A 15,294-nucleotide genomic window follows, 5' to 3' on the forward strand; every position below is an offset into this window, starting at 1 on the left:
CGGAGAGAGGGACCCTTTGATGAAATATCTTCTTTTGTCTTTGGGCCTTGATTTTCTTGAGAATCCGTGTCTAATGGTAAAATCTGAATGTGTTTCCTACAGAGGGGAAGCAGAAAATCCCATCATGCTGACAAAAAGGAAAGAGCATTTCTACACAGGTTTCACCACAGAAAGGTTTTGAAGAAGGCCATATGCAGGAGATGAAATGCTTTTCCTCTGAAACACTTACTGCCCTTGAAGATAAGATCAAAGCATATTGCTCTGTAAGAAATTCCAGGTCAAGGGACTTTTTTAAAAAAAGAAAATAGAATTCAATGAAGGGAGGATTTTGGTGACTCCATTTAATCCACTAAAAGCTTGTTGAGGACCTTACTAAGTAAAAGGCACAGTGCCAGGCACTTGGGGAGTTATAGAGATGAATAAAACATGGCCCTTTTTCTCAAGAGTTTAACTTTTTGTAGAGAAGACAGTCACAAACACAATGAGGCATAAACGCATGAAAAGTGTCATGAGGAAATAGAAGAGGTTACTTAGGGAAGCTTTACCACGATGGCGATGTTTAGACTGGGTGCTACCAGAAAGGTAGAATTCAACTGGGGGGTCGTCGAAGGTGGGGAGTGGATGAAGGAGAAATAGTTTGGACGCTGGAGAGCAAAGGTAGGCTTGGGAAGTGTGGAAGACTCAGGGGAAGAATATTGGTTCAAGAAAAGGTGTGCTGGTAGATGAAGTGGGAGAAAGGTAGATGGGAACAAGATGGCGGAAGGACAGCATGCTGTGCTTGGGATTTTGACCTTGTATCCATTTCCAACTGTGTGACCAACGTGGCTTTGAAGGAGGAGACAGACGCTTGGAATGCCAGTGTGATGGGTCGCTGGAGAAGATGATGCTTGCCGTTTTTCTTTGTTTTAAATTTTCTATCTTGAGGAATTTTGTCATGCTTCACTCACAATTTTGTGTTTACATATATCATTGCCTGTTTTGATATCCTTACCGCGTTTTTGGCAAATATAAAATTTTTCCTCCTCCGGGACATTGTGGGGGCACATCCGGTAAGCCCAAATCTCACACACAAAGACACACAATGTGCTATTTATGGAGCCCTGCCAGTCACACCAGTCAGAAAGTGCCCCTAAACATAGACAAGGTGCCAAAAGGCTGCAGCCTTGGCCGGTTCCTCTTTCTGCTAGGCTTTCTAGAAAAAGACATCCTTCAGCAGTGCCTGGAGGCCTTCTTGCCGCTCAGAAAAGCTCCAGACACTAAACAGATTTTAGTCAGTTCTCCTAGAGCAAGTGCTACATCAGTACTAAACAGCAACCAGTATATTTCCCTCTCCCGGCCCTTTGAGATAAGTCGGACATGGCTGCAGGCTGTTCTGCTAGGTAGACTGGGTAATGACCGCGACTGGACTTGATGTCCTGCCCCTGAGAATGGAAACCTCCCCAAGGCTGCGCACTTTCAACTGAGTGGGTCCTCAGGTGTCTGCCCTCTGCAGGCCAGTATTTGGGCTCTGGTTGGAAAAAGGCTGGACTCAGGGCTCCTGGGTCTGTGCTCTGCTACCCACTCCTCTCCTCAAGACCTGCTCTCTTACAGGTTTTACTCATGAGCAACACAGGAGTGCTCGAGGCTGGTAAGGTCCTCAGGTAAAGAGAATAATCTTTCTGGCCTGTGGGTAAGGCGTTTTGCTGTTCTCTCTTGTCTGTGTCTGTGTAAAGGAGGCAGACATGTATTTTTTCTAACCCTCATTTTACTTATTTATTTATTTTTAAAATTTATGTATTTTATTTTTGAGAGAGAGAGAGAGAGAGAGGGAGCATGTGAGCGCACAAGCAGGGGAGGGGCAGAGAGAAAGAGAGAGAATCCCAAGCAGGCTCCATGCCATCCACACAGAGCCTGATTTGGGGCTTGAACTCACAAACTATGAGATCATGACCTGAGCTGAGATCAAGAGTCAGACACTAAATCAACTGTGCCACCCAGGTGCCCCTCTAATCCTCATTTTAGATGTGAGGAAACAGAGGCTTAGCAAGACCAGTTCCTATAGGGCCTTGAATGGCCTTCCCAGAAAGATCCTGGTGTTGGCAGTTGGCCCTGGGGTTGAGACAGGCTTCAGTTGCTATGTGAACTTGGCTGTTCTGATATTTTTGATCGCTAGATACCAGACCGGCATCCTGAAAAGTGTTGTACCCCCATCTTGTCAGGCAGTTTCCTTCTTGGAATGGAAGAAGAGGTTCCCAGATTCACAAACCCCCTGCATTGAAAGAGAATCTGGCGGGGCACCTGGGTGGCTCAGTTGGACTTTGGCTTGGGTCATGATCTCATGGTTTATGGGTCCAAGCCCCACGGTGGGCTCTGTGCTGACAGCTTGGAGCCTAGAGCCTGCTTCAGACTCTGTCTCCCCCCCCCCCTCTCTCTCTGCCCTTCCTACAGCTCGCGCTCTGTCTGTCTCTCTCTCAAAAATAAATAAATGTTAAAAAAATGTTTAATAAAAATAAATAAGAAAGAAAAAGAAAAGGACTCTGACTTGCCCACATTTCCCACGTGTTCTCCCCTCAATGACATCTATCCAAACACTCCAGCCTTCTTAGTCTTCTGAAAAACATGGCCCTGGGAGCCCAGCATTCCAGAGGTGCTCTCCAGCCAACCCAGGTGAAATGGACCATTGCCTCCTTCGTTGTAGACATCATGCTCTTATTAGCACCCATTAGAACTCATAGGGTGATTCACATTGAGCTGGAGATGAGTTTTGTTTTGTTTACAGATGCTAAATAATCCACATATCCCCCCCCACACACACTGCCTGCCCTTGAACGGCTTGTTTTCAGTTGACCACACGGATGATATGTGAAGGAACTGGGACTCAAATCCAAGACTCTAACTCCACTGTGCTGGGGAGGCATAAATATTAAACAAATCACAAAGCTCCTTCTCCAATATCCTCCCTGCTCTTTGAGCTTCCAGGAACTAAGCAAGGAACTCGGTAAGCCTCAAGGAGCCAAGAAGTCATCTCCTTAGTGCCTGGGGCAGAGCCCTGGGCTTGAGAGTGAGAGTATACATCCGGGTTATACAGAGTCTCCTCTTCCCTTTTTTTATTTTTATTTATTTATTTTTTTAATGTTTTATTTATTTTTGAGACAGAGAGAGACAGAGCATGAACTGGGGAGGGTCAGAGAGAGAGGGAGACACAGAATCTGAAACAGGCTCCAGGCTCTGAGCTGTCAGCACAGAGCCCGACACAGGGCTCGAACTCACGGACCATGAGATCATGACCTGAGCCGAAGTCGGATGCTTAACCGACTGAGCCACCCAGGCGCCCCTTCTCTTCCCTTTTTTTAAATTTCTTTTCTTTTTGAACCATTTGGGTTTGGTTGTTCTTATATATATAAAATAATAACTCCTGCAAAATAAAAACAAAGACAAAAACGTGGGCAGCTCACTATGTATCAACATATATAAAAAAATAAATATATAAAAATACATCCTTGAGAAAGGACGAAATAGATATAGGTCATCTTAGCACTTGCGCAGAGAGGATGTCTGGTGGACGGAAGCAATGAATACGAATAGGGCAAGGAGCCGCTTAAGAGCCCCCGGGGAAGCTTCCACAGAAATCCTGCTTTGCATTCTGAAGACTCAGCATCCTTGCTTTCCAGACCTCTCTCCCCAGCAAGGAGAGAAGACAGAGGGCAGCCTCCAGAAGATTCTGTCCTTGCACTTCTCAAGAAGAATCTCAGACCCCAAGTCAGCACACATCTTTCTCCCCTCTTACTGTCCCTGGTCAATACTTTGTTTTTTGTTTTTTTACCACTTTCGTCCATGAACATGGCTCTCTCCCTTGCTGACACAAAGTTCCCGGGAAACCTGTTCTTGATCGGAGTCCTCATTCCATCCTCCAGAATTGCTCAAGTTCCAAAGCTATAGAGCTTGATCGCTCGTCCATAGAATGAATGAATGATTAAGCCTGAGTGTCCCTCCTTTGCCTCGTATAACCTTGTTATAACGTTGGATGCCTCCTCCTCTGCCAAGCACTACCATCCTCCAAAAGAAACTTTCTTGGAAGACTTTCAGGCGGTGTGCTCGAGATCAGGCACAAGCTGTATGTGGCATCTGTAGTTTTCCTTCTTCGGTTGCCTCGGCACCCCAGCAGTGACGTCATATCCACAGAGCACTCCATGCCTCCCTACTGGGGGCCGTCATGCACTCCGTGCCTTCCTACTAAGGGCCCTCATGCATTCAGTGCCTTCCTACTGGGGGCCACCGTGCAATCCGTGCCTTCCTTCTGGGGGCCACCATGACACACAGGGCCCCCCATACCATGCCATGAGCTAAGGACAACGCTGAGTGTCCCACCCCCAACAGTGGTCATGGCCATGCCTCTATTCTGAAGACCAACGGTGACTAGTTTGTTACATAGTCCCGCCAACGTTCTTCCCTTAGGGCTACGGCCCCTGTGGTATCCAGTAGACTCTTGGAGGATACCCTCACCGCTCTCTCTGGCATGTACAGACTTGCCAGAACCCCACAGAGCATGCAATTCAAGACAAGACAGCTGACCAGAGAAGGAAGGGGTGGTGGATGACCTTGCCTTTCATACTCATCTGTTTGGGGAGCAGGTCTGGGTTGGGGACACGGCAGGACAGAGGACCAGAGTCATGCCGGAAATGTTTGCAGAGGGAAGGGCTTCAATGTTGCAGCAACACCGGCCTTTGCTTTTCCAGGGTTTCTCACGCCAATGTCTCAGATACTTTGTTCTAGATTCTCGGTTGCTCACAGGTGTCCCCATAAAATCAGAAGTCAAGACAAATGAGTTTGCATGTGTTCAGCTGGTCACCCCTGTGCTCACTGAATGCTCTGGGGAAGGGGGGAGGGGTGGGCAGGTAGAAAATTCCCCTTGCGCAGATACCGGGCAGGTACTTTTCCCAGGCTCACATATTTGTGAGGCTCAGCTCCTGAACTCAGGCACAAACCCGGGCTCTGGAAATTGCCAACTTCTGCCATGACAAAGCACAAGTATCCTGGGCCAGTCCTGTGACCTTGAAGTTGATGCCTTTCCACCACATTAGCTGATGTGACGTGAACAGTCCTTTCCCACCATGGTGACCAGCCCTGTCCTCACTACATGGCTCAGAGATTTACCCACAACTAATACTGTCGCTCAGCCTTCAGTACCCATAGTGCTTATAGGACCATAAACCCCAGGCCCTCCCAGAATATCTCAGAACTTGGACCCCAAAGAGTGGGTTTCACTGGCTTCCCAGCCAGGCCCCTGCTGTTTCTTAGATCCCACTGTGACCTTGGGTGTAGGTAATGAGGATCTCATTCAAGGGGAGGAAACGTGCTTTAGAATAAGAGCCCCAAATTTCAGGGTGACAACCTCAGGGAACTTGGGTAGTAGGAAAAACACTGAACTTGGAGCCAGGAAGTCTGGGTTTGAGGTCTGCCTTTGCCACGTCATAGCAGTATGACGGGGTGGTTACATAATCCCTGAGTCTCAGCTTCTTCATTTGAAAAAGGGACAAATTATAATTGCCTTATTTACACAATATTGTGTACAAGTTCCTTGCTAAGTGCTACATAAACATCACTTAGTATTATTATTATCATGTGTAATACTAAGATCAAATTTAACCAGGGAGTAAGAGATCCTGGTTTGAGTCCTAAGTCCTCCACCGATGCACAGCGGAGGCCACACTATGCTTTCCCCAGCTGGGATGTGAGGATGGGGACAACTGTCCCCAGTGGCCCCAGGGACTGCCGGGGGCTGTGGAAATGGGGGTGGTGGGTGGCTGGGATGCTCTTTGGAGATTAAAGAACACAAACAGGGCCTGACCTAGGCTCAGGTAGTATGATATAAGGCTGTTGCTACCCTCAGGTAAAAGAATCCCAGCAATGAGCTCTCCTCTTTGAAAAAGACTTAGCATTGCTTTATAACACAACCATCACAGTAGCTTCCCTTTATCTGTCTCATCCAAAAACACTTTCATGACCCTTACGTTATGTGGTCATCTAAACAAAGGAAGGTAGCTGCAGAGAAGGGCATGTGATGACCCCGGCCTCATGACCCGAGGCTAGGTTAACAATCTTGTCCTCATTACCCGAGCAGCCCTGGTGTCCTGGAAAACAAATGATTTGAGCATGGGCAATTCTTGTTCCCACCTTTATTTGTGCAACCCCGCCCCTTTTCCTCCTGACCTCACCCATCCTCCCTGGCTCATGAGACAGAGGCTATGAATGCCCACTGCTGTAGTCCTATCTTGGCCCGCAAATCCTTCAGCAGAGGAGAAAGAGCCCACCCAGCCACTCTCACTAACAGCTTTGGGGCTTGGTTTCTTCTTTTACAAAAGGACACTGGGGCAAATGATCATCAGGTTCTCTTGAGATAACGGGAAGCTTAAAACTGCCCAGTAAGTATTTTCTAATGTTACTACAAAAGGAAGTAGGGTGATCTTCTGTGTCCCTGTAGAATTTGACAGATACTTCATATGACTCTCCAATCCCCTAGCAGGTGTTCCCACCATCAGACAGATTTAGGGCAGCTCATCCAAAACCCACCATCTAGTAAGTGACCATGTCCCATGACCCAATAAAAATGTCAACATTGCCAAAGTGTCAGGGGAAGAACTGAGCATCTGTGGGCAGGGAGAGGGGGAATGCAGGGAGGAGAGAGTCTGAAAGTACTCTAGAAAAAGCCTAATACCTTTGGGTCTTCACACAAAGAGTGATGGATGTATGCAAAGAAAATAACAACCCCAAGTGCACTGTGAATCAGGCATTTTCTAGGGGAAGGGCAGCAGACTTCAATATCTTAGTCCATTGACTATGACCTTCCTTCTTGTTCAATAGCCAAGACTAATAACCACCCAGTCTACCTACAACTAACGCCCTTTACTGGATTCCAGGTGCACTTAGCAATGTTCCAATCATGATATGGCTTCCCATGTAGGTCTCTCCCTGTAGGGAGAAATTCGTTGACCATGCCGTCTGTGAGTTCTAGTTTCTGGTGTTCACTGTGAATTAATAAGTTAGCATTTTTGTCTAGACATTAAGAGGCTAGATTTTAATGGGTGCCCTTGGGAGATGGCTGTGCTTGAAATCAAGTGACTGAATTTGCAAGGACCTTGACAGATGTTCTAAGCTTTGTCACTTTTTGGGGTCTCTGGAAAGGCAGAGATCTGCCCTCCTCAACGGAGACTCAACCTCACAGGAGACGCCCAACCATCACCATTAGCTGTGTTCTCTTTCCATATACGCTTGTATAACTATTTATTATTTATTTGTTACCATGAGGGTAGGCCCCTCTGTAGGCAGAGAATATAGCCTCATTCATCACTGCACATCCAGAACTGGCACAGAGCCTTCTGCATAGCAAGGGGTCAGCAAATGTCTGCAGAATAGATGATTAAAAATGAATGCATGACTTGAGTATAAAGAGGGTGAATTAAAGAAATGCTTCTACTTTTGTTCTCCCCTGAAACCCCAATAAAATAACAATTTTAGAAAAGGCATTAACCCTCAAGGGTAAGAAGACTGGACAAGAGACAATAACAACATTTTTGAAAACCAGAAAACAGATGTGTTCTATGCTTGTATAGGAAAAAAAACAGGAACCAGCAAATTCACCCTTTAGAATCCCAAAAGATTTAGCTATCTATAACACTGTCTACCTCCAGAAGTTGGGGTAGGAGATGAACGAAGCAGCTCACACAAGGAGGGTTCATTGAGGCTGTTCAGGAAAGACAGCAGTTAGATTTCCAGATCCCCTCCCTGCATAGGCCCAGGCAAAAACAAAAACAAAAACAAAAATTTCTCCTGGCCTTCTCTTGCACTGGTCTGGAGATTTATTCCCCGAAATGGTAAAGCAAATGGCCCCTAGACAGAGGGACACATGGCACCATTAAGGATGGGCTTATCATACCCTGAAAAAAAGAAGAACTAAGTAAACATATGCATAGTAGATAGTCTCCAGTTCTCTTCCCCAGCCTGACTTCAGAGGCTATCAGACACTCCAAACAGGAGATTGAAAGAGTTGCTCCTGAAAACTCAGATCATGTCCTAAAGAAAAAACTGCTATCAGGGGTTCCTGCAACGAAATGGCCCAGAGTTTGTCAACACCATCTTCTGCCCCAGAGCTTCCTCTTAGCAGGTTACCCGATATCCAAGGAGCTAAAACAGACAGACACGTAAAAGCCTCTTGGAGGAAGTGGGGACCAGGTAGGAAGAAGAAAGCTTCAAGTAGAAAGAATGCTACCCTCAAGAAATGAACCTTAAGGGACACCTGGGTGGCTCAGTTGGTTTGGCTCAGGTCATGATCTTACTGTCCGTGAGTTCAAGCTCCACGTCCGGCTCTGTGCTGTCAGCTCAGAGCCTGGAGCCTGCTTCAGATTCTCCGTCTCCCTTTCTCTGCCTCTCCCCTGCTCATGCTCTCTCTCTCTCTCTCTCTCTCTCTCTCTCTTTCTCTCTCTTTCAAAAATAAATAAAGATTTAAAAAAATTTTAAAAAAGAAAAAGAAATGAATCTTAAGAGAATAAAAATGGGGGGTCTTGGAAATTAAAATACAATAGCAAAACCCAAAATCTCAATGGATAGTTCGAAAGGCAAAGTTGAGGAAATCTTCCCGAACACAGAGCAAAAAACACAAAGAGATAAAATTGGAAGAGAAAAGATAAGGAAATATGAGGCTTCTGAGGTCCAATATCTAAGTGACAGAAATTTCAGAACAAGAGAATGGGGAAAACAGAAGAAGAAAATCATCAAAGAAGCATTGCAAGAAAATGGCCCAGAATGGAAGGCAATGATGGAACGGTCTGCCTAATGCCCAGGACAATGGATATAAATAGTCCCACCACAAGTCACATCATTGGGACACTTCAGAACACTACAGGCAAGGAGAAGATCATGCTCATTTTCAGAAAGGAAAAAGAGGACATATAAAAGGATCAAAAATGAATCTGGCTTTGGACATCTCAACATCATCAAAAGATGGAAGGAAAATTAAGACATCCCTGTAACATTCTGAAGGAAAATGGTTTCCTTTTTTTAAAGTTTATTTATTTATTTTGCGAGAGAGAAAAAGAGAGAGAGAGAGAGAGAGAGAGAGAGAGAGAGAGAGAGAGAATCCTAAGCAGGCTCCACATGGGGCTCAAACTCGTGAGCCTTGAGATCATAACCTAAGCTGAAACCAAGAGTAAGATGCTGAACTGACTGAGCAACCACCCAGGGGCCCCTCAAGGAAAATGATTTCTGATTTAGAATGCCATACCTGGCCAAGCTGTCAATCGAACAGAATAGAGATATTTCAGGTATGCAAAGTCTCCAAAAAAAAAAAAAAAAAAAAAAAATGTACCTCACGTGCTCTCTTTCCCAGGACAGAACTGTAGAATATTTTCCTCCAAAGTGAGAGAGTGAACCAAGAAATAAGCAAACAAGAGACTCAGGAAATGGGGTGCAGTAAGAGAGAGTGGAAGGGACAAGAGATATCCCCAGCAGAGAGGGCCACCCATGTAGACCAAAGGGAGCACAAGACTCCAGAGGAGAGTTCCCCAAGGGCTGAAACCAACAGAACACCTGATGTATCTGGACATTTGTTTTTTCATCTTTTAAAATTGTTTTTATTTGGGGACATCTTGAGAAGAGCTTGAAAGTGTAGGTGGAAATTTTTTCACCGAGGTTGGTGATAAGAGCCAACCAAGAAGAGTTAGTGATGCCAGGGAAACCCAAAACTTGTGCGAGATTGAAAAAGTAGTCTGACTGCATAGATCAGCTACAATCCAACCAGAATTTTATAGACATATGAGTATTAACATGGACTGTCTGATGGAAATTCTGACAAAACTCCACTGGGAAAATGGGAAATGAGAAGGGAGAACATATGTGGTAGAGGTGGGGGAGGAATGGGAGCTAAGTTCCATCTTAGTGTTCCATCCAACACTTCTGGGAAGTTGGAGAGACTCTAAAACAGAAGCATCTAGAAGTATTACTACAAGTGTGTCATTTAGAGATGTGTGGTGAAACCAAGGGGAAAAAACAGCAGAGACGAAAGTAGGAGTGTCTGCAGGTTGGGAGATGGGGGAGGAGGAGGGGGCGGCCTGGCTGTTTTCCTAACTATCCAGAACATATGCACATGTGCTTCGAACATACGCACATATTACTTTAATAAAACAAAACTAAAGATGAAAATGAATGAACGCCTAATTGTTCTAGAGAGAGAGAGAAAAATCTCTTCCAACCACTAGATGGTGCTATTGGCCACTTGTGGAACCGGCCTGGGAAAGGGCCCCCGCTGGTCAGGCATTTCTAGGGAGTTTTCCATAAAGCAGAATGAGATTTTATCAATAAAACTAGGAAAAAAAATTAAGTTGTTTATCTTCTTTCATCTTCAAATATCATCCTTCTTCATGGACCTGGATGAAAAAATCACTTGCCTTCGGTGGTGTGACAATTGAAAACGCGACGCTGGGGACAAAATCCAGAACCTTCTAGCTTGTTGAGTGCCCCACCTTCTAGGAGCACAGATGCTGATTCAATAAAATCAACTGTGCAGCCAATTGTGGTAAATGTCTCTCTCGGGCCCTGGGGCCTGGACTCATGGATAAGAGGAAATTCAGGAACGGGAAGCTAATGTTTTAGGAAAGCCTAAGAGCCAGGTGGTGCCAATGTCAGAAATCAAAGAAATTCAAAGAAAACTGGAGTTGGGATCCTCCAGTGACAGCTGGGATACTTATCTATTCAGGAAGCAGAGACATAGGCATGGAAATCAGGCATGAAGAAAGGCCTATTTGATACATTCTGCAATTACTAATGACACCTTGATAGCCCAATTGATGTTGTTTCTCCCCCCCCCCCCCCTTAGTTCTGTTTCCCTTGACTCTTCTGGATCCGTGGTCTGCAGGAACTGTGGGTACACATTTCTTACACTCTGCTGTGCTTGAGCACAAGTCTTCCTAAGATAAGCACCACTAAAGAAATATTTTATTAATGAATGAACCTGATACACGAACCGCAATGTTTTCCTGCCCCTCATCCTTTCAGCGTGGTGCACCCCCCACCCCCACGCCCAGAGCTACCCTCCAGCCATCTTGTCCTGCTCTGGATCCTCCCCCTCCTCCTCCCTCAAGCCGGATGTGAGCCCAGTCCCCAGCTCTGGCCTCTTTGTCCTCTCTGCAGATGACAGCCGGAAACCTGCACTTGGGTCCCTGACTCCTTCCTCAACTCAGGCCTTCAGTCCTTCCTCTTCTCAGACAATTTTCTTTAGGAGATTTGTCAGGCTTAAGTTAGCAGGCACCTCGTCTACAATCAGACTCTGTGTCTCTCTTTCCCCGGGCCACCTGTGCCTTCCGATCTCCTGATTCCCTTCACGAGCCACACATACATCCAGTAAGCATTTGCTGAATAAAAGGCGTGACGCCAGACACTGGGAATGGAAGGATTTGAAACCCCAAGGTCCCCACCCCCAAGACACTTGCAGATTGTAGGCAGAGGAAGAAGACAGGTAAAGGAACTCCCAGCACCCCGCGATCAGGGCTTTAGCGGAGGGAAGCGGAAGGGGAACGGTGCTCTCCTGATCCCAGGGGAGTCCGGGAAGCCTACCTGGCACAGCTCAGCGACAAGCCATCCAGTTCCACCCTCTCTTCTCCCCGCTCCCCAGATGCTACCAGGCACTGGATCTGCTGAGTCTGCCTCGGCTGTGTTTTCTACCGCGTGTTCTCTCGCCGACCCCAGCGTGCGTAGGCATCACTTAGGGATTTTGTTCAGTGAAGCTGGTCTCTGAGCAGGACTGAGGTGGAGGCTGGAGTTCAGTAGTTCGTACAAGCTCCCCGGAGTGGGGCTCCTACCGCTGATCTGTGAACACCCTACGGGTCGTGGGGTTCTTTCTTGCGACCACCAAAGCCCAAGCGTGCACCCCTGCCTCTGACCCCTAGACAGTGCCATCCGGCAGCCCGCACTACCCCCCCGCCCCCAACCATAGTGCCTATTTAAAAGAAATGAGATCAGATTGAAAAGTCATTTTGTGACTCGCAGTAGCCACGTTTCACATGTTCAACGACCACACGTGCCGTGTTATAGAAGAACAGATATGGAATGTTTCCTTCGTGGCAAAAGTTCCGTTGGGTGGCGCTGCTTACTCTCTCTGCACCTAGGCTGGTCACTGGCGGAACTAGTTACATACGGCCTGGTGCCCTCACCAGACCCCAAGCTCCTTGAAGACAAACTCTGTGTTTGTCTTGCCATTTTTTCCTATCCCCAGAACCTAGCCCGTAACCGTTTTCTCATTTGACAAAACTTGATTCGTCGCCTACTATGCACCAGCAGCTGGGACCAGCGGAGCTTGTAGGGGTGAAAAGCACGAACACGACCTCTAGGCCAGCACAGGTCCCAAGATCGGTGCTCAGTCATCATTCGCTGAAACGAATACGCGAATCAGTTATGTACCAAACGCCTCGGGGAAAATCTTCGTGAGAAATGACTTTCCCCTATTTCTCCCCGACTCAGAAATCTTCACCGGTCATCTCCCCTCTGCCGAAGCAAGTCCACGCTCCGTGGCTTGGGACACAAGGCGCTTCCGAGAGGCACAGGTGCAGCCAGTATGGCTCGTGTGTTGGTGTGCTAGAACCCCCATAGCAAAACACCACACACTGAGGGGCCTGAGCAGCAGATTTACTTCTCACGGGTCTGGAGGATGAAGTCCAAGATCACGGGGCCAGCACGGCTGGTTTCTCCTGAGGCCTCTCTCCTCGGCTTGCGGACAGCTGTCTTCTCTCTGCGTCCTCACGTGGCCGTTTCTCTGCGTGCACCCCACCCCCCCGCCGGTGTCTGCGTGCCCCAATCTCCTCTTCTTATAAAGACGCCAGGCAGACTGGATCAGGGTCTATCCCAACAGCGTCATTTTAACCTAATCATCTCTTGAAAACATTGTCTCTAAATACAGCACCCCTGGGGGTATACTCGGGGTTCAGGCTCCAACATACGAATCTGGGGAGTGGGGTGGGGAACACCATTCACCCATAACTGTTAGGAATATGATTTTGGAATCTCACAAAGCTGGGTTATGAAAGTCACTATTAATGACTGTGCCCATAAGGGGACACTTGACTTGTCTGAGCCTCAGTTTCCTCATCTGAGAAATGATGATGATACTACCTTCCCCTGGGGTCTTAAGATGAACTCAGAGGTAATAGGCACTCAGCTCATTACAGTCACTTGACATCAACCCTCCCTCACACTTTCCCTGCCCTATCCCCTGACACCAGTCTCTCCCTCAGGTCCCTGACACACACACACACACACACACACACGTAAGCCTTGCCTTCCCTCGCCTTTCTTCATACAAACCCTACTCCCCTCCATATTCAAAGCCTAGTCTTACTTCAGGGCTCACATCAGATGCTCCTTCAGTCCTTAGGCAGATGTCAGCTCTCAGCTCCGACTCTCCAAGCTTGGTTAGCATTACCCTCTATTCTACACCATCATCCCATCCAATTAGCACCTATGAAGTAGAACCCAAGTTGTTAATTTGTCTGCTAACTTTTCCTGCATAGAGGCTGACCCTCCCAACTGAATGGTGAGACATCATAGATCAAAGCCGCCATTATACTTATTAGCTTTTCTCACAGCACATATCAATGTGCTCAGAGGAGTTTATGAGTGCAAAAAATACTGATATGTGGGCAATATTCACTGATTGAATAAGAGTGTGTGTGTGTGTGTGTGTGTGTGTGTGTGTGGTCTTAGCATAAAGAAATCATGAGAAAGAAAAACACCAAACTCAGGCTATTGATTCTCTCTTGAAGGATGAGGAGCTAATCCAGGGTGGGTTCACAATCTCGGTAATCTTGTGTTTTGCTGTTTGACTGGGTGGCATCTTCACAATTATCTGTGATACTATTCTCATACCATTTTGAATTCTTTTTTTTTTTTTTTTAATTTATTTTTGGGACTGGGGGAGACAGAGCATGAACAGGGGAGGGGCAGAGAGAGAGGGAGACACAGAATCGGAAACAGGCTCCAGGCTCTGAGCCATCAGCCCAGAGCCTGACGCGGGGCTCGAACTCCCAGACCGCGAGATCGTGACCTGGCTGAAGTCGGACGCTTAACCGACTGCGCCACCCAGCGCCCCCCATTTTGAATTCTTAACTATTTCAAGTTAATGCTCATTAGTCGACACATGTCTGTTGTTGCTAGGTTGACTTATTAACATATCCAACTAATATGTGAGGAAATCTTCTGCCATGAGTGAAAACACTTACAATATTTGTCTTAGAAGAGTTTTAGTTAGGACTTCAGAGTAGAGCTCTTTTAATTAATATTTTAGCTGGCCGGAAATATTTATGAGACATTACCAGCCTCATAAATGCAAATCGAATTTCTATAAATAGGAGAAAAGATAATTTCCTGTGTGTCATATTCTAAAAAGAAAACTTTAATTGTGACTCACCTCCCACTCAGTGAAGGCAGGTAAGAGAAGCTGATAAAGGTGGACGGAGGCAGTACTCTAATTAACAGTGATAACACCCTTGAATTCTCAGTGCTTTCAAGTACTGCCTCATCAATTTTTGGACACTGAAAGACGCACCCAGCATCTTCCAAGCCCCCAGAGCCATTCTTCAATTGCATCTCTTATCCTCAGATGTTGCCCGGGCTCTCTGGGAGACTTGGGCATATGGAAAAGTGAAGGCTCACCTAAATTTGCAAAAACCAGTCAGGACGAGAACCCCCATATCTCTGATTTTTCAGATCCAGGCCAAGAACTGGACCCAGGTTTTCTGTCCCCTGGCCCAAGGTCCCATCGTTGTGAGAATATTTACAGAGCAACATTTCCCAGACCACCCTATGTTTTGCCTCAAAGTCAGCCAGTCTCTCCCCATTTGGCAGAAGAAATCCCATAGTTTTTTACGCTGGATCCAAAAGCAACAGTTAGGCTCGTAGGCTCACAGGCTCTCATAGGTTCGGTAAATGTGTATAAAGGATGTCATCCAGGCCACAGGGCTATACAGTCAAGGCTTCTCCCAAGAGCTAGGAAATTAAGGAATTAAGAACTGTCTTCTCAGAGTGTTAAACTATTAGATCAACGTGTAATGAATGAGCAGGAAGACAGGCTAAATCCCCAAGGGGACTTCGAGATATCCTACTCAGTGAGGGTTAATTGCAGCCACACTGAATGACCCCGCTATAGACAGAAAGGAGGGGGGCGTCCAGCATGTAAACCCCGGCAGGGACCCTCCGTGCTCTAACTCTGGGTAGTGGGCCGTGTGCACGCTGGCTGCTGTATGCCACAACAGGAGCCCCCGGGGGGGTTGCCCT

The sequence above is a fragment of the Herpailurus yagouaroundi genome, unplaced genomic scaffold (genome assembly GCF_014898765.1).
Source record: "Herpailurus yagouaroundi ecotype Mexico unplaced genomic scaffold, PumYag 161, whole genome shotgun sequence".
Lineage (NCBI taxonomy): Eukaryota > Metazoa > Chordata > Mammalia > Carnivora > Felidae > Herpailurus > Herpailurus yagouaroundi.